Source organism: Xenopus laevis, chromosome 6L (assembly GCF_017654675.1).
Source record: "Xenopus laevis strain J_2021 chromosome 6L, Xenopus_laevis_v10.1, whole genome shotgun sequence".
NCBI classification, from domain to species: Eukaryota; Metazoa; Chordata; class Amphibia; order Anura; family Pipidae; genus Xenopus; species Xenopus laevis.
In genome coordinates this window covers 114,162,533-114,188,951 of record NC_054381.1, presented here as the reverse complement: position 1 = coordinate 114,188,951, position 26,419 = coordinate 114,162,533, and the positions used below count along the sequence as shown (strand labels likewise).

Here is a 26,419-nt window from a genome sequence, read left to right as displayed (position 1 = left end):
AAATCCATATTTTAAAAAAGCTTGTTTTTATTATTACACTGGTGTATGGCGACACTGAACAGGACAGGTACAGTAAAAACTGTAATGAATACAAAGAGATCTACAATCAACATTTTTATATAAAAAGCACTAGTACAACTATACAGTGCAGACACATTTTTATGACTATAAGTAAAATGTCAGTATTACTAAAGGTGTAAGACTATAAGTTTCAAAAGTATCCCAAAGATGTACCAAGCCGCTGGACCAGGCTAAAGGTGCCTGAGCACAGACAACTGGATGTCATCATGTTGGCTGGGTGTAGCACAACCCTTCATTTGGTATGAGTACAGTTCACAATTGTACTTCAGCCTATGGAAAGATCATACTGTCACCAGCAAAGCTCAACTGCAACAAGTTATTCTTGTTATTCTCCTTCTAGAACTAGCACACATTGGAAGGAGGTAAGTGTGCTTAGCCTGGTGGCATCTTTGGGGCAGTTTTAAACTAAACTAAACAGCGCAGTCCTACACCTTTGTTAATACTGACCTGTTCCTAGTTATAGCTATAGGAATGTGTCAGTATGGCTTTAAATGATAAGGAAACTCTCAGCAACAAAATCTATAGCCAGTAACTAATCCTCGTAAAAGTATATGATTCATTTTTCAGTTTACCTGCAATCAGGTTATTTTCATAAACTACAGTGATGTCACATCCAGCTCCCATACTAAGGGGGTAATGTAATAAAAGGCACTATGTTTGCCCAGGTGCAGTAACCTATAGTAAATCAGCAGGTAGCATTTACTGGTCACCTGTTTAAAAGCAAACATCTTATTGGTTGCTATGGGTTACTGCTCCTGGGCAAACTTAGTGCCTTTTATTACATATGAGGGTAAGACCATGGTGCATGTGCATAAAAAGATTTTGGGGCTGCTGTCGCCTGAGGCTTTTTGCCGCCCCTTGTAACTGGCCGCTCACTGCCGTCTGAGGCAAGTTTCCCTTTTTCTCTGTAATATAATGTAATAATAAAACAGTGCCTTGTAATTGATCCAAACTAAGATATAATTAACCTTACTGGAAGCAAAACCAACCTATTGGGGTTATTTCATGTTTACATCATTTTGTAGTAGATGTAAGGTATAATAATCCAAATTATGGAAAGATCCATTATCCAGAAAGCCCCAGGTCCCAAGCATTCTGGACAACAGGTCCAATAACTGTAGTTTAATTTTAGACCAGGCACAGCTTTGGTCAGTGTATTGAAGGAGCAGACCCAAAACAACATTATTTAGCACTAATCTGAAATATTGTTGAAAAAAATAACTGGCTTTATTTTCATTCACTATGTTTATTTAGTATTCTTTTAATTTGCTTGGAGCAGTTTAAAATATATAGGTAATAAAAAAATGCAAGTCAAAAGTCTTTTTTAAAACAGATGATATCATGAAAGGTCTTCAACATCCACTGGGGTGAAATTTGAGAACCTCATTCCCCCAGCTGGTCCAACCTGGCTGAAGGTTATGTGGGAAGAGTTCCAAGCACTCCACATCTGGCTTGACACATTCTTTCAGGACCTCTGCACAGAATATGAGAAAGACAAAGAAGAAGACAGCGATGAAGAAGAACAAAAATCAATCTTCTTTCAGCTATTGGGAGATGAAAAACTGGAGTATTTCATTAAAAAGAAGACAGCAAATTAATTTCAAGGATTTCATCAACAGCTTCTGCTATTTATAGTCAGGAAATCATTTAAAATAAGCGCCCTTGAGATTGTGAACAATACAACCAGAGCCTTCAAAAGGTCTGATTTATCGGTTTTCATTTAGAGACAGGGAATGAGGATTTTAACGCCTACACAGGTGACTTTTCAATTTTTCAATAGAGTTATCATTGTGTTTTAAATGTTTACCGTATGATGGGGACAATGCGACTCTGCAAAGGATGGAACAATTAGAACATAACGATCAGGTTAAAAATCTGAGGACAAGGACTGCGACTATGACATGTTACTACAGGTGCATTGTGTTGTGCTGCAGTAAGTGTAGGCTCCAGTTCAACAGTTACTTTCTAAAACCTCTTTGGAACACAAAGACACATGCTGATGTTTTGACATACTAAAATAATTTCTCCCTGGGAGTGTTTGTAAGTGCAACAAATCAAGTGTTTTTCTTCTTTTCAGTGTAGAAGTCAATCTTTTCACCTAACCGAGATTTACACATATAAAGAAACACTTATTACAGGTAAGGGACCTGCTATTCAGAATGCTCAGGACTCAGGGTACTCTAGATAAGGGGACTTTCTGTAATTTGGATCATTATACTTTTAACTTTAAATTTTTCTCATTATTTTAAAAATAAATTGACCTAACTCCCAACCAATGTTCCCTCTAAGCTGTGTGCTTTTTGAGGCCAGCGCACACATCAAATTGTAGTGCACACAAAGAATTTATTCTGACCTGCGCACACAGTTTTAAAAAAAATGCACACACAAATGTAAAATGTGCACATAGCCAAAATGGAATTAGAGAGAACATTGCTCCCAACCACAATTTGGCTTAATCTACTAAAAAATCTAAAATTGTATGTGCAGGAAAAGTCTCAACAAAAACGTGCGACAATTCTAATTATATGATTTCTTTGAATTGTAGCCCAAAAACCACACATTTTTCAGACAGGTTTTAGCTGGAGTATTTTCAGATTTGCATTTTTAGCAGCTTTGAATCATAATAAATCTTGAAAAGTTTGAGTTTTATTCCCTCTAAAAAAATTCTCTCCTTAAAAACTCAACCAGAAAAATTCGAAGCTTCATAAATTGTCTACTAAAAAAGAATTTTCAATGAAACATTAATTAAACCCAATAAGAATGTTTTGCCTCCAGTAGGGATTATTTACAGTATATCTTAGTTGGGATGAAGTACAAGCTACTGTTTTATTTAGACAGGGAAAAAGGAAATAATTATTTGATTAAAATGGAGTCTATGGAAGATGGATTTCGAGATAACAGATCCAAAACTAGACAGATAATGCAGCCATTACCTCCTGCAAGAAATAGTGCATAAGACTGGTGCCTTGTTATACTAACGTTTACATTTGGTTCCTAGCTCTTGTACCTTCTGTACAGAAGCAGCAGTCTTGTCATAGTTTCTGACATAGCTCAATAGGAACTATGAAGACTTATGGTTTATTAGGACCACAGGTACAGTTGCATTAGCACACATTTCCCCAGAGTCAGTTGCATGTAAAACCCCATTCATTAAAGCTACTTGCATCAAAATGTGGTCCTTAAACTTCCATATAGTTGCAATCACAGCTACAGCCTTCCTCCTAAAACCTATTTTGAATTCAGTGCTGCTATGCAAATTGAACCAGGGGAACCCCCTGGAGCTACCACCACCTACAGACCAGGAGGATCTTTCAGTGTCCGGTATCAATAGATGCTGTGCACTTTTATCTACAGGATCAGACTCACACATCATCATCACACTCACCCCGAACACTGATGATGCCACCCAGATCTGGAAAACTTTCAACTTTACATCAAAGAGCTAGTGAAATTGTGTCGGATACAATTATTCCATTGCCGTTTTGAGATAAATTGGCAAGGGAATACGCCACTTTTGAATTTGAAAGGCTTGTATAATTTCCTAGATTGGCTGAGCAATGTGATGTTCATTGCTTATAATATACACACTGTATGCAGCTAAGTACCACAATATTGAATGAATACTGTTAAAATGCCAATGGTTTAACTATTCACAGTTCGTTTTAGCCTATTCAAGTTTGCCCCAAAAAGTTGCAAAAAAGTGCTAATCTGAAACAAGCTTCTCCATGCTGGTAATGGAGATGCAACCTATACAGTGCAAATGCAAGAATTCCCAGGACCCTTCACTAACAAGGAATAGGGCATTGAATCCAGTCTGCAGACAGTAGAGCAAAGTAATAAGCAAAGGGTCACACATGGGTACAAAACAAGTACAAACACCACTAAAAAAAGTCAAATAGTCTGGCATTAAATTTGCTGGGCAGACCCATGCCCGAGCCTGACAAGCTTGGCCACAACCCAACCTGCCTAGCTGCTCTGCCAGACCTGTTACTTGACCTTACCTGCAAGGGGTTAAACTTTTTTGACCTGGGAAGACAGTGTAAATCAGATATGACATTGCTGTGGACAGGAAGTGTCATTACTCCAGGAAGCAGATCAACCAGGTCAGGAAAAATAGCCTGCAGACTACCCAGGTATCCAGGCAGGGTATCTGTGGATCAAGTCAACTCTCACGCGGCGATTCGTTTTCCGAAGTCGCCAGAAGTTTCAACTTCGGATGACTTCGGAAAACGAACGTGTGATTAGCGCCGGCGTTTTTTCATATTAGCCGAGTGAGGGAAGGCGTTCGGGGAGATTGTTTGTCGCAAAGACGAGGCGATTAGTCGGCAGGTGGCCAAATCTCCCCAAAACGCCCAGTGTGGCCTCTGGCAGGCTGTTGTTTCTCCTACTCAATGTAGCTGAATGAGTTGTTTACACTTAGCCATTCTATAACAAACTAAAAGTTAACTGAAAGTTGAACCTTTTAAGCTACTATTTGAAAACATAAGTTGTTATTGAAAACAGTACACATATGCAGGACTGTATTTAGGTCCCGCGCTGCCCTAGACACCGGACCTAAACACGCCCCGACGTGACATGTGTGACAGACGTCGGGGAAGTGGCGTCATGCGACGTGCGCGTGTAACATCACTTCTGCCAACCAGCCCAGCCCCATACCCCTCACCCCCAGCTCGATTTTTCTTTTAAAATTTTTAGACACCTGAGGGCCACCAACCAAAACCTGCCACCTAGGCACAGGCCCTCAGTGCCTTAATATAAATACGCCCCTGCACATATGGGATCTATGATCTCGAGTGCTTGGGCCTGATTTTTCCCCCATAATTTTCATCTCCGTACCTACTAAAAACATTTAGACATTAATAATCCCAGTACAATTGTTTAGCCACCAATATGGGTTCATGCTGCTTATTTAGGCCAAAGTACATGGTACTGTTTAATTTTTCTCAGAGAAAAGGCAATGTTTTAAAAAAATTAGAATGATTTGCAAAGGAGTCTATGGGAGATGGCCTTTGTATACTGGTGCTTTCGAGATATCATTTATTTCTGGACAAGGAATCAAATACCTTTAGTTGTCTTTCCTTTGTTATTACCTGAATTACATGCCCTGGTTATCATCTAAATTATAATGCAGTCTCCTACTATGGTTCCTATGGAAATGGAGTCTTTGCTGGGGGAAAGATGGATTCTATATTGTTTCAAAGAGACATGCAGTCAGAACCAGCAACAGCAAGAAACAGCAAGGGACAAATAGGTATTGCTTTCAATAAAAAATAACATTCATAAAGGAATCAATGTATATTAGATAAAAACTACATAAAAATTTCAAAAACCAAGCCACATTTTTCCTCTTACAATTACAGACCGCAATAGAAGTTCCAACAGCTAAACTCTCCAAGGATATATAGGCCAAATACAAAGCAGCAATTTAACTTCTAGGCTTGATGATCATAGGGAGAACAAGATCTTACAATAACATGGGATGAGCTTTTCCCATGCAACATGTGGGTTTAAACATTGTACAAGTATAGGATCCAGTGGTGTTTCCTTGCCTTAGGCACCATTGCCCTACAAGTTACCACTTGACTTTAAAGGAGAACTAAACCCCCCCAATAAGAAAACCCCCTACCTACTACTCTAGATAGTCCCCCTTCCTGCTTCCCCCCCCTGCATAGTTCATTACCCCCGAAAGTGTCATGAATTCATGCTCACGTATCGGTGCAGAGTAAGCAGATCAGAGCTCATGGGCGCCTTCATCTGTAAGAGAGCAACTGAGCATGCAATTGCCAAAAGGAAGGAAGAGGACCCAAAGAAGACTTAAGATCTGGAAGACGGCGCAATGTGAGCAAAATATTCAGGACACTTTTAGGGGTAATGAACTATGCGGGGGGAGGCAGGGTGGGGGAACTATCTAGGTTAGTAGCTAGGGGCTTCTCTGATTGTGAAGGTTTAGTTCTCCTTTGAATTTAAAGTTCCATTTTCTACCCTCTTCTGTTTCCCAGGAGCATGCTTTTTGTCCCTACTAAAGCCCGTCACAGAGAAACTGTTGTTGATGCACTGACCACAAAAGTATGTACTTCAGTGGTGCATGAAAGGGCCACTAAGAAAGTGAAGGGACCACTTCAGTACTATCAATCACTGATCAATACTGATTACTGGCAACACCAAATTGGTTGGATTATCTTGTTAAGCCTTGAACTTCATAGGCAGGTGTGTCCAATCGTGAGAAAAGGTGGCCAACTGCAACTTCTGCTTCTGTTTGATTCTCCTCTGAAGAGGATCCTCAAAGCACCTCTCAAAAGATCTGAAAACAAGGATTGTTCAGTATCATGGTTTAGGGGAAGGCTACAAAAGGCTATCTCAGAAGTTTAAACTGTCAGTTTCAACTTTAGGAATGTAATGAGGAAATGGAAGGCCACAGGCACAGTTGCTGTAAAACCCAGGTCTGGCAGGTCAAGAAAAATACAGGAGTAGCATATGCGGAGGATTGTGAGAATGGTTACAGACAACCCAAAGATCACCTCCAAAGACCTGCCAGAACAAATTGCTGCAGACGGTGTATCTGTACATCGTTCTACTATTCAGCGCAATTTGCACAAAGAACATCCATATGGCAGGGTGATGAGAAAGAAGCCCTTTCTGCACTCATGCCACAAATAGAGTCACTTTGCAAAAGCTCATTTAGTCAAGCCACAGTCATACAAAGAGCTTTGGACTGATGAGACAAACATTTTGTTATTTGGTCATAACAAAAAGTGCTTTGCATGGCAGTAGAAGAACACTGCATTCCTACCTACTGTCAAATTTGGTGGAGGTTCCATCATGCTGTGGGGCTGTGTGGCTAGTTCAGGGACTGGGGCTGCAGTTAAAGTCGAGGGTTGGATGAATTCAACCCAATATCATCAAATTCTTCAGGATAATGTTGAAGCATCAGTCACAAAGTTGAAGTATCGCAGGGGTTGGCTAACACACTTAGAAATCTACAAAGGCATTTATGCAGAGGGAGAAGTACAATATTCTGGAATGGCTGTCACAGTCCCCTGACTTGAATATCATCAAAAATCTATGGAATGATTTGAAACAGACTGTCCATGCTCGGAAAGCCATCAAATTTAACTGAACTGGAGTGAGTTTATATTGACAAATGTTCAATAATACCGGCATCCACAATTCAGACACTCATCAAAGGCTATAGGAGGTGTCTAGAGGCTGTTACATTTGCAAAAGGAGGCTCAACTAAGTATTGATGTAATATCTCTGTTGGGGTGCCCACATGTATGCACCTGGTTAATTTTGTTATGATGCATATTTTCTGTTAATCCAATAAACTTTATGTCACTGCTGAAATACTACTGTTTCCATAAGGCATGTTATATATTAAAAGGAAGTTGCTACTCCAATGATAAACAAAACTCCAAAGAATTAAGTGGTGTTTCCAAACTTTTTCATATGACTGTATATAGAAAGACACATAAAGGTATCATGTTTGCCCTTAATATCAAATAGATGGTAAAATATCCTACCTGAAATGCATTGTAATTTATTGATTATTGTACACTAGTCAGATAGAGAACATGAGAAGTTCTAGCATAGAGAATGAGAGCAGACGGTAATTATTCATTCACATTTGCGAGTATTGGGCTGTTCCAAGCATAAACATATTGGAGGATTAATTTAATGGACTGATTTTAGTCAGCGGAGTCAGCATGCCCCATGTTAAAACAAGGTCATCTTTATAAAAGTCTGTCTTTGCCGTGCCAACGTACTGTATATGTGCAAGGCAGAAACAACTGGTGCATCTGTAGGATGTTGTCTGAAAGGGTTTGTTACCATGGATACAAAAGTTTCCCAACTACAATGCAAAGAGCAGCTGCCAAGTGTTAGACGTATTGAGACGTCAGCTTTAATATGGCCTTGTTTTATAAAGAAGCACTTTGCAGAAAGAACTGGAAAATAAATGTGAATAATTGGAAGAACATGTACCATAGATACTGCTTCTGTAAACCCTGAACTTCACAATTGTGAAGGTCTTCACAAGAATAAATGCGAAGAGTCAAATCTACTGTCTAACAATACAATTACACAGTTTAACAGCCGGTTGTAAGACAAAAGAGAGCGAAGGACCAACAAAATAATATGATTTCACATAAAGTATAGGCAGTCAGAATTAAACATGCTATTTCATACACACACACACACACACACACTGACTAGTTACAAAAATATGCTTTGAATTATATCAAAGTTTACTCTAAGCAGGACAACTGGAGACACCCACAACAATTAAACCAGTAAGTCTCTAATGTTCCTTTACCAGCAAGGGCTTTCAAATCTGGCTCAGTAAAGTACAAATAAAATCTCCCCAAAATATATGCAGTGACTAGCAGTGATCCCCAACCAGTGAGCAAAATGTTGCTGACCAGCCCCTTGGATGTTGCTCTCAGTGGTCTCAAAGCAGGAGCTTAATTTTGAATTCTTGGCTTGGAGGCAACTATTGGTTGCATAAAAAACAAATGTACTGCCAAACAGAGCCTCCTTTAGTCTGCCAGCAAACACAGGGGCTACCAAATAGCCAATCACAGCCCTTATTTAGCACCCCCAAGGAACTTTTTTATGCTATGCTGCTCCCCAACTCTTTTTTACAATTGATTGTGGTTCATTGGTAAAAAAGGTTGGAGACCTCTAGCCTAAAGATTGCTGTATTTTAGCAAGGGTACATTCAAAATTAAACTCTCCTCAAAAATAATTATGTCCCCCTTGATAAATAAATGTATGCGGCTTACTTTTCTGCCTACTTTGATCTACCGTTTTTAACCATATGTAAAAGAAACAGCCACCCACTTCACAGTGTCTAGTTCATCTACCTTTAAAATGGAAGCCACACTTCCTCACTTCTAATCAGCCTCACTAAAAATCGGAAGGAGTGCAAAGGACTTTATAGACTTTAACATATTCTCCGCAGGCTTAAAAGTGAGAAGAGGCCACAATCATTTTAATAAAATGCTCACCTGGAGTATGCAGTGCAGTTTGGGCTCTGGTCCTTAAAAAGGATATAAATGCAACTTAACTGGTTAAGGGGATGGAAGATTTAAACTATGGGTGTAGACTGTCTAGGTTAGGTTGTTTTTCTGGAGAAAAGACACTTGCGAGGGGATATGATTACTCTTTATAAGCATAGACCGCTAGCAGGAGATCTATTTTTTCATAAAATGGATCATCGTACCAGATGCCATCCCTTTAGAACATGTGGAGTACTAGGAGTCAATAATGAAAGTGTTGTACATGAAACTGATCTCCAATAGAAATAAATTGGTCACCAGTTTTACAACTCTCTGGTGCAATTAGCCAAGCATTATAGAAAAAGGAGAAGTAGAGTAGAATCTTGTCTATTTGGAGCATATGAAGAGTTCACTAGTGAGGATAAACTTCTCTCTTATACTTGGAAAACCATTATGGTTCAGTGGATTACCATAAGGTCCCTGTCCACACAGCTGTTTTCTGTCAGGCTTACCAGTATAATCCAGTCGTAGAAGGAGCTGGAGCTGTAGATATTGAACCCACAAGCGCCTCACACAACCGCTACCCACCTGGAGTGGAACAGGGAGCAGGGTTGTGGAGAGTAGCCAATGAGACGATCAAGCGAAGTACATAAGGATTCGGCAAAGTCGTGGTCAGGAGGTCCGAGGTCAGAAGGCAGGCAGCGAGAATCGTAAACGATGAGACAGGCCGAAGAGTCGAGACAGGCAGCAGAAATCGTAGTCCAGGTACAGGCAAGGGTCGGTAACAAGAATTCAAAAGAGTATAAGACGCTAGGGTTTCAGTTCAACAACCTAGTAACCAGGCAATGCATCTTAGTCTGAATCTGGTTTAAGTATTGTTACTTTGGCGCCAAACTGGCGTCTTTGCGCTGGCGTTGCGGAACTGACGCCAGCACGTCCGTCTTAGGCGTTTTCGCCAGCGTCCTTGCACCAGCGACCGCCGCCGGCACCTTCGCGCCCGCGCCCGTCGCCGGCGTCACGCGCCGGCGCGCATTAGCACGCCTGCGCTGGACAGGACGCATGCGTAATTTCTCACAGTTTTCTGCTGGAGTAGAACACACACATTTGGCCAACTTCTGCCTGTCTGTGGATATCAGAAAAAAAATATCAAAGTGAAGGTTATCTTTAAATGTCAGTGAACTGCCAGATAGATTCAAGCTGGCACAAGATATGGTGTCAACTCACACTATACTGTACATTGGTAGGAGAGGCAAGAAGACCCCTGTATGGTCAAAGAAACATAAGAAGGCTAGACTAGCTTCCCCAAAACACAACTAACAAGCAAACATACTTCTGGGAAACTGTTCTGTGGACAGATGAGATGTAATCAAGAGCTGTTTCGTACATGTATTTGTTCACAGTGAAAAAAAGCCTTTAAAGAAAAGAACACTTGTTGGAGGTTCACTTATGTTTGCTTAGCTGTCCTTGGAACTGGGTGCCTAAATTCTATATAGAACATCGTGCAACCTGGTGATTACCAAGGCATTATGGAGTGCACAACTGAACCCAGTTTCAGAAAGATGGGACTTCATGGCAAAAGCAGAGCAATGACCCAAAACACTTCAAAAAGTAGGCAATAATGAGACAACATGTTTGTATGTTATAAAGAGGAAAGCAAAGAATACAGATGTAAATCCCAGACATAAATCCCATTAAACAATTGTGGTGACTGTTCAGTGTCACACTACATAATCATTGGGCTGCCTTTCCTGCAGCACCTCATGCTTCTAAGACATTAACCTTCCACACTGTGTTCCATTGTGGTGTCCCCACAGTGACCTACTGGGTCCCTAGCCCTACTCAAGGACAGCCTGCTCCACATTGGCCTGGACTGAGGCTTTTGAAATATCCCCCCCTTATAGGACCACCCTTTCTAGGGTCCAATGGTTTCCCAGTTATGGTCAACCTTAGAAATTGCTGCAATCTACTGACCAAATGGTTAGTTATAATTTTCCATAACCACATACATACATTTATTTTAACTCCTTACACAACAGTTAAGCCTTGAGCAGCTTGTTCAACTCTATAGCCCCCCATAGGGTTGAGTAGCATTTACATTACGTTTCCAGCACTTGCAGTTAGTAAATTCTTACCATTTCTAGGCCTTTCAAATGGTTGCAGTTTATATGTATGGCATGAAACTCTTCTCAATTTTATCCAGGAGTAAGTACTACAATACACATGATTAACAAAGCAAACAATACTTTTTTTAGTCATTTCTAACACTAGTTGCTTCACTCATGTGATTGTCAGGGTTTAAAAAATGTTTATGTTTTAAATAAACAAGTGAAATATTATACTAGTTAATTGGAAACTGCAGTAGAAGAATTAAATGGCATCAATTAAAAATAAGAGTGGAACAAGACATAAACGGGAAATACTATGTTTGCTTATGTGAAAACCAGAGGCATGTTAATGCATTGCATTTTGCAAAGTTGTTTGTAAATATAGAAATGAAAACCCAGCAATCCATAAATTGCTGTTCTAATGAGCAGATATTTCAAAGGGTCAGCTAATAACAAGCAAAAATAAAAAATAACAATGTGCATGCTGTCAAGTATTCTACAGGAGGAAATTTTATGAAAACGTGTAAAGTGAAGTTATCAAGAGAACTAATTAAAATAATTCTAGTGACCATTCAAATTAGAGCTGTAATTGGGAGTTTTAACCTTGACAAAGCAAGTTGCAGGTACAAGTTATATATATATATACTGTATATTAATATGTATATATATAGGATTTGTGGTACGTGGACAAGAGAGATTTAATATTATAATTGAGCATGAATGTACAATAGTGCTGAGCTAATCTGACCTGTTTCGCTTTGCTGAAAAAATAGCAAAACTGCTGCAAAAAAAGGGGAAAATTGTGAAACGTATTGAAGTCAATGGGCTTTTTTGCAGCAACTTTTTCCCCACATTGGAGTTAATGGGTGTTTATCTGCAGCAACTTTTTCCACTCAAAACACACTGGAGTCAATGGGTGTTTTTTCACAGCAATTTTTTTCACTTTTCACAAACTTTTACTGTGGTTTCATGAAGATATTTGTAGATGCTAATATGTGGAATTTCACTGTGGTTCCATACCAGGCAAAATAATTTACTTATCACTAATGAACAGCCCTAAATAATTAGTGCATCTAGGAATGGTAAGACTACGAAGAAAAAGGAAAATAGGACGTAAGCTACATACTTTTAGATATATCGCAATATATTTTATACACAATTCAAATGGTATGTTATTTATGAAAACATTTGAATGTCTAAAATTTGATCGAATAATCCCGACCAGAAAGCTCGAATAGAATTTGAATCAAATTCGAATTGAATGTTCCTGCGTCAAAATTTTTTTTGACGTGCAACATTTTTTTCTCCCATTGGAGTCTATGTGGCATAATCAAGTTTGGCAAAAATGTGTCTCATCACTATTAACATCTTCAAATAGTTCAAGGGACCTCTGTCATTGACTTCTACTTGAATTTGGCAGGTTTTAGGTGGAGAATAGTAGAATTAGATCAAAATCTCACATTCGAATTCAAGTTTGAGTTGGCGGTTTTAAATTTGAATTTGTGAGTCGCCACTTAAGGAAGATTATCATTGGTGGTTCAGAGGCAGCGCAGCAGCCGAGGGGTTAACAGCAGGAGCGGGCTTACACCCCCCTCCTTTTCCAGCGACGAGCTGAGCAGGTAGAGCGGGCTGTACTTGTCCCACCCACCCACCCTGAATTTAATATTTACATTAAAAACAAATAAATAAATAAAAAAATTTAAAATAAAAAAACCTGTGGTTGTTGCAGCTTGCATGGAGAAGAAATTATATTTACAAGTTACAATTTAAATTCTGGCCTAGTAAATTCTTATGTTAATACGTTTGGTAAGGCAGTCTGCTGAGACAAGCAGAGGCTGGCCAGTCTGATTGAAATAATTCAAAGCTATCATTTCTAATGCTTATGGATATAGCAAGTGGAAGTGTTATAATATGTGTTGGAATAAAATAAGCTGCGGCCGTTCACCACCTTACCTCGTTTCCAGAGTCTTTATATATATTACTGGGGTCAACATGCATTGTGAGTTACCACCCCCATGTATTATAGACTGAATATAATCCTAATTATAGCGTGCTTATTCATTGGGGCAATTTATCGATTTATTTCTATGTGAGTTTTTGACACATTGGGGCTAATTTAATTCACCCGCACACCAACACTATATACTGGCGCCCCTTTAGTCAGCACACCTTAGAATGGACCCATATATTACAAAGACTTCTAGTATACTTGAATCTGTGTCTCACAGATAAAAGAACGCTTGTATATATGATTTATATAAGATTATATCTGAATTATATCGGATTACAGTTTGCATGGATTTGAATGAATTACTAAATGTAAATTTGACAACAGAGCAAATGTGATCAGCAGAAATATAGATATGTGTTGCTCCAAACAATCAGGGATCTACAAGAAAAGTACCTCCTCCTTCATGTCTCAGTACAATCCTTACAATTAACAGGGCTATTAGAAAAGATTGGCCATTGCTCCTAGCAAGTAATAATGCTTTGTGATTGAAGAACTAAACCCAGAAATTAAAATGTCTAAAAAATGTCAAATTTTATATACGTAACTTATTGCACCAGCCTAAAGTTTCAGCTTCTCAATAACAGCAATGATCCAGGACTTCAAACTTGTCACAGGGGGTCACCATCTTGGAAAATGTCTGCGACACTCACATGCTCAGTGGGCTCTGAGCAGCTGTTGAGAAGCTAAGCTTAGGGGTTGTCACAAATTATCAAGCAGAAAATTAGGTTGTCCTGTAATATAAACTGATGTTACAATTCTGATTATTAAATTCTGATGCTAATTGCACTGGTTTCTGTGCTGCCATGTAGTAATTATCTGTATTAATTACTGATCAGCCTTATATTGTGACACTTATATTCTATGAGTACTGTATATTGTGAGTGGGTCCCTAAGCTCAGTAAGTGACAGCAGCACAGAGCATGTGCAGTGAATGAGCAGAAAAGAAGATGGGGAGTTATAGGGGCATCTTCAGAGACACAGTTCTTTACTGTTAAAGGGCTGTGGTTGCCTTGTGCTGGTACAGAAGCCCAAAACATAATGTACAACATTAGTTCTCCTTTAAGTGAGAATTCTTTCATAACATAGGAAGGATGTATTTTTGCAGGTATCATAATCCTGCTAGTATTAATTTGGCTTATTCAGGTTATTGATAGCAATCCTATCATTCAAGCAGTGATGGAAACTAAAACACAGGCTGATCATATGGATTCACATAAAAGGGCAGATTTACTAAAGGGCAAATTGTCGCCAGCACACATCGCACCACATGAAATCTGTGCTTTAGTGAATTTGCAGAGTAGCGCCTGTTCGCTGGAGCACAAATATTGGCGCTTGCACCTGAATTGGCGATGTCCCTGCTCTTTAGTAAATCTGCCCCAAAGTCTGCTTACAAAGGGCCTAAGTAGAAATTCTGATTTTGTGGATTTCAAGTATTTAGTTGAGCAGTAGCAAAGGAATCCTCAGTGGAGCTAGAAGTGACTTCCAGGTGATTACAGTCTGTAAGTTTTGTGTATGTTCCATATGAAGAGGTTAAGGAATTAGTCGTTATCTAAAACATAGTCAATTAAGTCATTATATTAATTTAGTAAATATATGTTTTGAGCAGCAGCATTCGGATGTTTTTATGTATTTGGCGATCCCAAATACTGAGGAACACAGGCGTAAACGCTCTCTGTCTTTCTGTATGTTCATACACGTGCGATATGCAGAGTATTTTTCAACCTTACCAATTAATAGCACAGGTACTTATCTGTCTCCTAAACTTACGTTAATGGCGTTAAGGAGAAAACCAGAAAAAAAGAGCAGGATTTGCTATTATAGGAATGAAAGAAAAAGGCTAATAATATTTGCAGCAGTGACATATGAGGGCAGTGGACTCAAAACACATATGTCACAAGAGACTTTTGCAGTGATTCTTCCATTGCTGACAGGTTTGCAGGACTTAATAGATCTGCCTGTGATGCTTAGTTTAATTTTAACCAGGCCTTTTATGTAAGTTGGAGGAATACATTGATATAATCAAAAAGAGATTGAGTGTACCCTCATTTGCTTGTCAAAACAGAAGCAAACTATTTGACAGTATAAATAATTCCCCGTGTTTTCATCCCTGCTGATACTAATACATAAAGAATGCAAGTGACTCATCAAGATTTTTTTCTGTTCAATAATACATTTTGATGTTTCTCTTGTTTGCAGATAGATTATGGGTGTGATTAAGCTGCACCCTGCTGGCCAGTTGGGAAGTTACATTTATAGAAGAATTCAACTTTAATAAGTTAGAAGGTCAGTGATATTTCTGTCTGAGAACTGTTATTTCACGGAGCCTTTACCTAATGTTATTAACCATTTGCTAAGCAAAGCCTAGTAACTGGAAAAACACACGCAGAAATAATGAAACTCTATCTGCAGAAATTGTTACAATTTAGTATTTGTATGTTTATTATAGATAAAAGAGCCTTTGTTTCCCCCTCAAGAATGATTATTGCAATATTCCAGCTGAAGTAAAATCCCATAAAATATTGATGTATGCAGTCTTCCAAGGTTTTTAATGAATGTATCAGCCAGAGACAGTTATATATAGAACAATAGAATTTTTTCTAATTATAAACTGTACTAAAATGTACGACCAAAATATATATGGCTATTTTGACTTGGCCAATATCTAACATACAATATTTAATATCTAGTACTAACCAGCCATTTGAAACTGTACATAGTTACAGGGATATCAATAATGTATTTGATAAACATATATACTTTTAAAGGGCATGTAAAGTCTAAAATAGAATAAGGCTAGAAATGTTGTATTTTCTATACTAAATATAAACATGAACTTACTGCACCACAAGCCTAATCAAACAAATAATTTATGCTTTCAAAATTGGCTACAGGGGGTCACCATCTTGTAACTTTGTTAAACATCTTTGCAAGACTAAGACTGTGCACATGCTCAGTGTGGTCTGGGCTGCTTAGGGATCGTCATAAACAAAGCTACTTGAGTTCTGCATGGCTGAGAAGTAAGGGGCTCCCCCTGCTGTTCATAAGTATGATTGTTTCCCTGCTCAGCAGTTAGGGACCGTCTGACAATTCCTATCCACAGCAGTAAATGAAGGGAGAATTTCACTGCATACAGTCAGGTTTCTTATAAAGTATATTGGATATAAGTTTCTTTTTCATTAAAGAAAGTAAAAATGGGATTTTATTTTTTTGCCTTTACATGCCCTTTTAACAGCACACATCAGTCAACATGCATTTTCCATAATTACTTAATATAATGGATGATAGGCTATGGGAACCTCCTGGAAGGATTAGGGAACTTCTCTTACCAAATTCTTTGGTTCCTACTTTAAGTGGTTAATCACTAGGACAATGACCTCACTACACCCCTTGTTGCATTTTAAGGCTGCACAGATTCCAAGCTTCCTCTGTCTTGTGCTCCTACAGTTCCTATAACACAAATCTAAATCTTGCACCTATCTCACCACCTGAATCACAGGTCCACTCCCCAGCTTCATTTACCTCCACAAGCTTATTTCACCTCAACACAAACCACTGAGAATCCCCTGATTCACCTACTAGATTGTAAGCTCTTTGGGGGCAGGGACCGCATGCCAATTGTGTAAACTTAAGCATAGATTTATTTACTTTTACTGTAGAATTTATAACTGTACCCCTGTTTACGTTAACGCCTTGCAAAGCACTGAGTACTTTTCTAGTGCTATATAAATAAATACATATAAATCAGCATTTACCAGTATTGATTGGACTTCAACCTGCTTCAGGGACAGCTATAAATAAGCTGGACTACACAACACCTACCCACTAGAGGTATTTACCTTACAGTTTAGTCTTTGTGGCAGGAATCTACCTCCAAATACATTTTCTGGAGCACTATACTACAACAGAGTCAGCATTCTACGTGGGGTTACCCCTACCATTCACTTACATACTTGCCTAGATGATTAAAAATACAACCATCATCACAATATAAACTAATGAATAAAAGTCACTCCTGAATGTTGCAACTTATTTCCCAAGGTGCCAATTATGACTTCTATGCGCGCAAATTCTCCTATAATAAATTGAACAGTTTTACTTTTCTTTTTTCTAATGTCCCTAGCTACTCTCGCTGAAATCACAGCTGCTCATCCAGAATATCGCTTCTTCTTCTTTAGCTGTCATCTTTCTACAGGTATGGGATCAGTAATCTGGAATCCTCTTATCGAGAAAGCTCTGAATTACGGGCAAGTCATCTCCAATAGACTCTTTTTTAATCAAATGATTAAAAATATTTAAACCTATTTAGGGTAATATAATAAAAGTCGGTAATGGAAAAACTATTTGCAATGCGAAAAGTTATGCCTTTGCGAGAACAAATTTTGCTTTGTGCAAATTTAATATAGCTTTTGCGGGAAACTGTTTAACGACCACTTCCGACAGTGGAAGACTGCAAATTTTATACTCTGCCCCAATGAACAATAAATGTAATAAAACTTCTTACTGAAAAAGTAGTTATGTTTGCTCCAAAACATTACGACACCTTCAAACACTTCTTAAGAGTGCCCAATTTTAATTCGCAATGCGCAATTAAAACTCGCAATGCACAATTAGAATTTGCAATGCAATAACAGTTTAAGGAACAATATTACATTGTGAGATGTGGATTTTTATTCTTATTGGTACGAATTGTTTTTCTATTTGTGACTTTAATCACATTCCCTCTATTATCTGTTTCTCTGTAATAATAAAACAGTACCTTGTACTTGTCCCCAACTAAGATATAATTAATCCTTATTGGAGGCAAACAATAATATTGGGCACATTTAAGGGCACATTTACTAAGGGTCGAATATCGAGGGTTAATTAACCATCGAAGTAAAATCCTTCGAATATCGAAGGATTTACCGCAAATACTTTGATTGAACGATTCGAAGGATTTTAATCCATCGATCTAAGGATTTTCCTTCGATCAAAAAAAGCTTAGAAAACTTATCGGGAAGGTCCCCATAGGCTAACATTGGTGCTCGGTAGGTTTAAAGTGCCGAAGTATGTAGTCAAAGGATTTTATAAAGAGACAGTACTTTGGCTATCGAATGGTCGAATAGGCGAACGATTTTTAGTTCGAATCGTTTGATTCAAAGTCGAAGGTCGAAATAGCCTATTCAATGGTCGAAGTACCCAAAAAAAAACTTCGAACTCAAAGTTTTTTTACTTCGAATCCTTCACTCGAGCTTAGTAAATGTGCCCCTAAATGTCTAAATTATTTTTAGCAGACTTACAGCATGGTGATCCAAATTATGGAAAGACCCTTTATCTGGAAAACCTCAGGTCCTGAGCATTATGGATAAAAGATCCTATACCTGTACAACCCATTGCCCTCACTCATATCACTGAGTGAAATGTATTGTATCAGTCACAGGCAACTGCACTATACACAACATTGATTCAAGGGACACCAACTATTCTAACAACAGCCTTTGAAGACAGATTTGATAATCAGGAAGGACGCTTAAAAGACTATTTTAGAATCCAAGGCAGGAAAAGATGTGGGCATGGATGAACATTTTAGTAGTTTCTTGAGAGGGAAAAGGACAGATCTTCACAATATTGCATAGGAATAATCAACAGGTTTTGACGTTCATGTTGAAGTAGTTAGTAATTAGGGAGGAGTCAAGCATTATGCTTATGTAGAATACTCAATAAACAAGTCAATGTACATGTCATCAATATTAACACTAAAGGAGTAAAAGGGCCAGGTTTAGGTGCAAAGTTTATCAAAATGATGTATTATTATTATTATTATTATTATTATTAACATGTATTTATATAGCGCCCACATATTGCGCAGCACTGTAAAGTAAATGTGATTATACAACTACATCACATGAATTACATACATAGAATATATGGAGTAACAAACATCACAATCAATACAGGTACAAAAAGGTGAGGAAGACCCTATGCATAGGCATACAGTCTAAAGGGAAGGGAGTAATACACAAGGTGTGGGAGTGGGCAAGATCGAATTAAGTGGGTGAGAAATGTGGTACTGTATGTGGTGTTGCGTTTGGTAGTTAAGCAGAGTGAGGGTAGGCTTCTCGAAAGAAGTGCGTTTTCAGAGATTTCTTGAAAGCAGAAAGGTTGGGAGAAAGTCGGACAGACCGTGGGAGAGCGTTCCAGAGGAGAGGTGCAGCCCTTGCAAAGTCTTGAATACGAGCATGTGAGGAGGTAATGAGAGAAGAGTTGAGTAGTAGGTCAGTAGAGGAGCGTAGTAAGCGAGTGGGTGAGTATATAGAGATGAGTTCAGAGATGTAGGGTGGGGCAGAGTTATGAAGTGCTTTGAAAGTCAGTGTCATTAATTTGAATTTGATTCTGAAAGGTAATGGAAGCCAGTGCAGGGATTGACAGAATGGCGTGGCAGAGGAGGAGCGGTTGCTGAGGTGTATGAGCCTGGCAGCAGTGTTCATTATGGACTGGAGAGGTGACAGTCTCTGGAGGGGGAGGCCAATTAAAAGAGAGTTACAGTAGTCTAGACGCAATATGATGAGAGAGTGAATAAGAATTTTGGCAGCGTCTTTGGTGATAAATGATCGTATTTTGGATATGTTCCTTAGGTGGAAGTGACATGATTTAATAAGTGACTGGATATGAGGAGTGAATGACAGGGCAGAATCTAGGATAACCCCAAGGCACCGGGCCTGGGGAGAGGGGGTGATAGTGGAATTGTTAACTATGATGGATACTGCGGGGATGCTACTGGTGTTAGTTGGAGGAAAGAGAACCATTTCAGTTTTAGAGAGGTTTAATTTAAGGTAGCGTTGCGACATCCAGGTAGAGATAGGGGACAGGCAGGAGGAGACGCGAGTTAGGAGTTCTGGGTTGAGAACAGGAGATGAGAGATAGATCTGAGTATCGTCAGCATAGAGGTGGTAGTGGAAACTATACGAATTTATTAATTTGCCAAGGGAGGAAGTATAGAGGGAGAATAGTAATGGTCCCAGGACAGAGCCTTGAGGAACTCCAACAGAAAGAGGTAGGGGAGAAGATGATACTCCATTGTAGGAGACACTGAAGGAACGATTGGTGATGTAGGAAGAGAACCAGGACAGGGCTGTGTCACGAAGGCCAAGCGACTGGAGGGACTGGAGGAGGAGAGGGTGATCTACAGTGTCAAATGCGGCTGAGAGATCAAGCAATATTAGTAGTGAGAAATGATTGTTGGCTTTAGCGGTAAAAAGTTCATTAGTTAGTCGAGTCAGGGCAGTTTCCGTGGAGTGTTGTGGCTTAAAACCAGATTGTAGGGGGTCCAGCAGGTTATTGTCAGAGAGGAATGAGGTTAGTCGGTTGTAGACTAGGCTCTCAAGTAGTTTAGAGATGAAAGGTAGCAGAGAGATAGGTCGGAGGTTGTCAAGATTGGAGGGATCAAGAGAGGGTTTTTTCAGAATGGGGGTGACAAGAGCATGTTTTAGTTGAGAAGGAAACAGTCCAGTTGAGAGCGAAAGATTAAATAGGTGAGTTAAGGCTTTGATTAGACAAGGATTGGTATTGCGGAGAAGTTTTGAGGGAATTGGATCAAGCGGGCAGGTGGTAAAGTGAGAAGAGGCCAGAAGCTTTGAGACTTCCTCATCAGTGACAGGGGTGAAGGAGCACAGGAGAGACTGGGGAATGTGGAGGGAGGGTGGTGGAAGTCTAGGGGGGTTGAGTAGTGTAATGTCCCTTCTGATAGTGTCAATTTTGTTTTTGAAGTGCTCAGCAATATCTTGAGCAGAGACAGATGTGCATGTAGGGGGTGGAGAAGGGGAAAGGAGAGTGTTAAAGGTGGAGAAAAGTTGTGCTGGTTTTTTAGAAAGGGAGTTAATGAGTGAAGTAAAGTATGTTTGTTTGGCTTGGAAGAGGCTGGTGTTAAAGGAGCGCAGGGCAGATTTGTAGCTCCAAAAGTCTGATTCTGAACGGATTTGTTCCAGCGACGCTCAAGTGTATGTGAGTGTCTTTGGAGCGCTTTTGTATGAGCAGTATGCCAAGGTTGAATTGTTTAGTTTTTATAGGAGCAAGCTCATTTAGGGCAATGGAGAGAGTACTATAGTAGACAGTGGTAGCCACATTAGGACATGAGATGGCTGAGATATTAGAGTGAAGAGAGTCAAAGGAAGAAGAGAGATGCGACACGTCTACAGCTTGCAAGTCACGGTAAGTACGTGTTTGGGGAATAGCAGGGGGTGAGGAGGGAGTTAGTGAGAGTTGAAATGCGAGCATATTGTGATCAGAGAGGGGAAATGGTGAGTTAGTAAAATTGGTGGTTGAACAGAGTCTGGTAAATATGAGATCCAGAGCATTACCATTGGAGTGAGAGGGGGAGTCTGAGCACAAAGATAAGCCTAAGGGAGGAGGTTAGTGAAAGAAGACAGAAGAGGTAAATGTAGGTACATTAAGTTTATATTTTGCATAATGTCAACGTAGGTTTTCCCTTAAAATGCACTAGTAAAAAAACACACACACCTTGTCATATACCTAGATGGATTTATATTATTGTGAGCAAGGTTAGATACGGAGAAAGCTTGTTAGGAAAGATTACTTTGGACAGTTGCAAATGATACTGCATTATTTTTTCAGAAGTCTATGTGACGTTCGTTGTGAAAAGCAGAGGCAACAAACATGTTTAAAACCATGCAAGTGGAAAGTCATTGAACTGTCAGATTTAAGTGTTATATCAGTGTTACATTTCTTCAAAGGGCTGATAAAAATACTGACAGCATTTCTAGTGTTATTCCCAAAAGAAATGTATGATCTGCACAAAAGCTTTGGTTGGAACAATTTCTTTTTTGTCAGATTAAAATAGAAGCGCTCTATTTTGTGTTATTGTAAACTTGATATTAACTATCAATATTTCAAAACTGCCCCCACCCAACACACACATATGCAACCACCATTCTACAGCTATCCTGCATTAAGCTATATCTTGAATAACACACAGTCAAAAGTGAAGCTAGGTATTTTGTGAATTGAACAGGTGTATGCATTTTAGTTTAACCACAGCACTATCAAGGACAGTTTGTGTTAAAACAACTGAATGCAGCTGACGTTACCTTGCATCAATATTATAATTCTTGAGGGACAAAGAGCTTACAAAACCTGCAGGTTTCTTATTTTCAAGCAATGTACGTCATCTATGCACAAAAGTATTCCATCTCAGACTTGCTTTTTTGCTTTTTCTTGTCCACAAATAAAAACGTCACTTAATCTAGGGTTACTTTAACAAAAACCTGTACATAGCCATACAATAAATATCCTTAAACTCATAGAGGCATTTTAGCAAATAAAGTTTATATTACTTATGTAGTACTTTTTTTTCTATGCAAAACTACTGTATAGCAATGGTAATAACAATTTTCTCTACAGCCACTTTCTAAATGAGTGAGTGCTTGGCAGAAGGCGGCATGTCTCCAGTGCAAGTTGTGAGCAACCCATTTGGGGAGAAACCAGCTGCAAATGAAGCCACTCAGACTGTTTGTGGTTAAAAGAAATATACTTTTTTTTTTTTTTTCAAATTGTTTTTATTACAAGTCAAACATGTATAAACATGAAAACATTTGGGCCTACCAGAGGCCCATGGTAATGAGCAGATTAACAGATAGATACATGTATGCTTATCATAAAAGTCAACAAGGAATCAGTGACAAACCAAAAGAAAAGAAAAAACAAACAAACATGCGGGGAATATATGCACTGATAGAGAAAAGTAAATAAAAGATAAGAAAATAAAAACAAAATCCAAGTATTTCCTTAGGTCAAGGTCAATCACCGTAGATAAGAGGCTAAAAGCCTGTTGGTTCGCTGAGTCCTGGGGGGCGAGGTTGGAACGGTCGCATTACCACAGAGAGTAGTCTGAATGTACTGAAAAGTGTCACGTAATAGTGGATTATCCCTAAGCGTTTCTAAATCGTACCAAGTCGTGTGTTGAAAGGTATACGTAGTCAAATATTTTAGTGGAGATGGAAGGCTATTAATATATGCGCCCCAAATAGAGAAGAATTTGTCTACCTGTCTTTCTTTCTTGGCCATGGCCTCGAGCCAGTCCATGTGGAAGATGTAATGTAGCTTTTGTTTGGTCAATAAAAGGGATGGGCTGTCCGTAGAGAGCCATTGATGTAAGATTGCCTTTCGAGACGCCGCTGCCAATCGGGTCACCAAGTGTTTCTCTTCTCTAGTGAAGGTAGTGTAAAGTTTCCCCGAGCTAAACAGTGCCCATTCTAAAGTAGGGTGAATCGATTTATTAGTCATCTGCGTCCAGTAAGAGGAGACATCTCGCCAAAAGTCAGAAATTTTAGGGCAAGACCAAAACATGTGTAAGAGATCCGCTTTGGGGGCTTGACATCGAATACAACAGTCTGAGGGGAGACGACCCATTTTATAGCGCCTTTCGGGGGTTAAATAGGAGTTGTGGAGGATTTGTATTGCCATTTCTTGATAGCGGCTGGATGGAAGCAGCTTCATCATTTGGACATGGAGCTGCAAAGAAATATACTTTTTAAAGATATATATATTGTACATGCAAGAAAAATGCAAGAATAATATGCTTACTAAAGTAGGGTCTTAAAAAGCATCAAGTGATGTGTAGCAAATGGCTAGGACTTGCCAAAGAGATTTAGCTTGAAGATGCCGGTAAGCTCAAATACAACAGAAATGTATTAAAGATGGTCATTTACAAGCTTTTGACCATTTTTAACAACTTGACCATTAGAAGTCACTGTTTTAGTAGAGTGGATGAACAGCTTACCAGAGCAGTAGTTATGTGCGGGTCAGGAAAAATTCAACCTGCATCTGGCCCTAACCCACAAAATGTTGCCATTGTGGACCCACTCCAACCTGTACCTAAGTCTTCTCGATCTTTGTGCTATGTTTGTGCACACCTCTGGTTCTAAGACAGGAGATCTTCAGGAGTAGTGGAGTAGGGTAATTCTCTGAACAACCTTAACCCACAATGGTCATCCAAATTTCAACCCGTACCTACCCAATAAGCAGTCAACCTGTGGGTCACCGCGGGTTTCAGGTCAACCCACACATCACTACAAGGCAGCCATGGTTGCTACATGAGTGAAAGTAGATTTAAAAATACCAATGAAGAGACATAGCACGGCGAGGCAGGAAATGGCCGCACATAAGGAGAGCTCCGTGCATATCTTTGATTAAAGCCCTCTAATTGCAAACAACAGAGCTCACAATTATATCAGCTGCAATAGAGGCAACCAGGTTTCCCAAGGACATGGGCAAAAAGCGCACCAAGAACCAAAACTGCACTTTGTTGCCATTCCTTAACAGCAAGAGTTTACACCGCATGGAGGAGATCCAAGATGGCCCTGATCACCCATCCAATGCATCCAGCTCCCCCAGCTTCTCAACAGAACTAGCAATGCTGAGGCAGACAGAGCAGTTGGAAATTGTGGACACCCAACCCGACTCACAGGTGAATCACACCTCCACCACCACAATCACATACTTTCTGCTTAGCGAGAAGCACTACATGATAAGCATACACACAGCATTACAGCCGCATGAAAATCAGCAGTCACATAACTCAGGTTTGAAACCTCAACACTGGGGGAGCATACAAAAAAGCTAGAAAATACTACAGATGAGCTTATACAAAAATTGGCATATCTGATGATGAAAATGCTTCACTGAGGGAAGAGCTATCCCAGGTAAAGCTGCTCCAGGAAGACTTGAAGAACATGGAGAAGAGACAAAATCTCAGGATCCGGGGGATCCCTAATTCTATTTCAAACCAGGACCTTAGACCATATTTGAGGGTTCTCTTTTCAGCAATAAACCTGGACCTTCCACCCGAAACCTGGAGGATGGACTGGGCCCACAAAGGAACCCCCCAGCAAACTTCAACCTCCCTAAAGATGTTGTGGTGTGACTTCATTACTTTGAGAGCAGGGAATCTATAATACTATAACCAGCCTCATTACACACACCAAGGGTTTTCATCCAAGTTTTCAAAGACTTGTCACTGCTCATACTCTCCAAAAGGAGAGCCATGAGGCCCATCACGCAGAAATTAAAGGATTACCAGATCCTATATTGGTGGGGCTTCCCCTTTCATTTGATAGTAAATCAGGATGGCACCCAGCTCTCCATTCAGGACTCCGCCAGAGCACCTCAGTTCCTGCAACAGCTGGGGTTGGACAGCGAGGAAACCACCTCAGGCCTGCAGTCTCCTTCACAACAAGGTCAGTTATCACCAACCTGCACAGCACAGTATCATCAGGATGCAGACGAAAAACAAGGTTCTCTAACCAGTTCGGGGTAGATCTCTATGAGGAGGTTCCGAACTCCTATGCAGTATACTTGATCCCTGTCCTATGGGGGCTTCTACTTGTTTCAGCATTGTATTTTTGGGGTTTTTTTTGTTTGTTTAAAAAAAAAATCACGAACATTGGCTACTGAGAGAAAGATGCATGAAACAATAGAAACTGTTTCCTGTTCTCCCCTCTCCTACACCCTACCATGGGTCAGGCCTGCATAGTATTCACTCTGGGCCATTCTCCCACGCAATCGGACATGACGGCGTCATAAGTGACCTAATATAAGTTGGAAGTTATATATTGGTTCTTTTCTTTAAACTTAGTTCTTAACAGGGCAAGGTACCTGACCTAATCTTAGACCTCTGCACAAGCTAAAAACAATCCTAGCAAAAGTCAATACTGATGAATGCAGGAACCTGAACTCAGAGATAAGGTATACAAACTGGGTCTTTATGCAGATGACATCTTACTGACGGTGACTCACCGATGAAGCAGTCTCCCTAATCTCCACAATTTACAGAATATGGTCTCGGGGTACAAGACAAATAATGATAAATCGGAGGCCCTACCTATTTTAATCCCATACCCACAGCTCAAGCTACTTCAGTTAAACTTCGCCTATCGCTGGGCGGCAACATGGGTATGCATTTAACAGGATATTACTATTCCCTTTACAAACAAAACTACCCAGCTCCCTTGACTAAGTTGAAGCAAGAATTTAAAACTTGGCATGGATATTCTATCTCATGGATGGGCAGGATAACATCGGTGAAAATGAATCTCCTCCCTAGGCTTTTATACCTCTTTGACACACTACCAATTCCAGTTCCCAAGGCAGACATAGTTAATATGCACATCATGAATACGGATATCTTTGACACGATTTCCACCGTAGGGCATGAAACGCGTCAGTGGTGATCA

At 39.6% G+C, this 26,419-nt stretch overlaps 1 pseudogene; it reads right to left on the bottom strand.

Annotated features, from left to right (window-relative positions):
- Positions 1-1,178: 1,178 nt before the first annotated feature.
- The window catches only part of LOC108718549, a 48,123-nt pseudogene continuing 22,882 nt past the window's right edge, over positions 1,179-26,419 (bottom strand).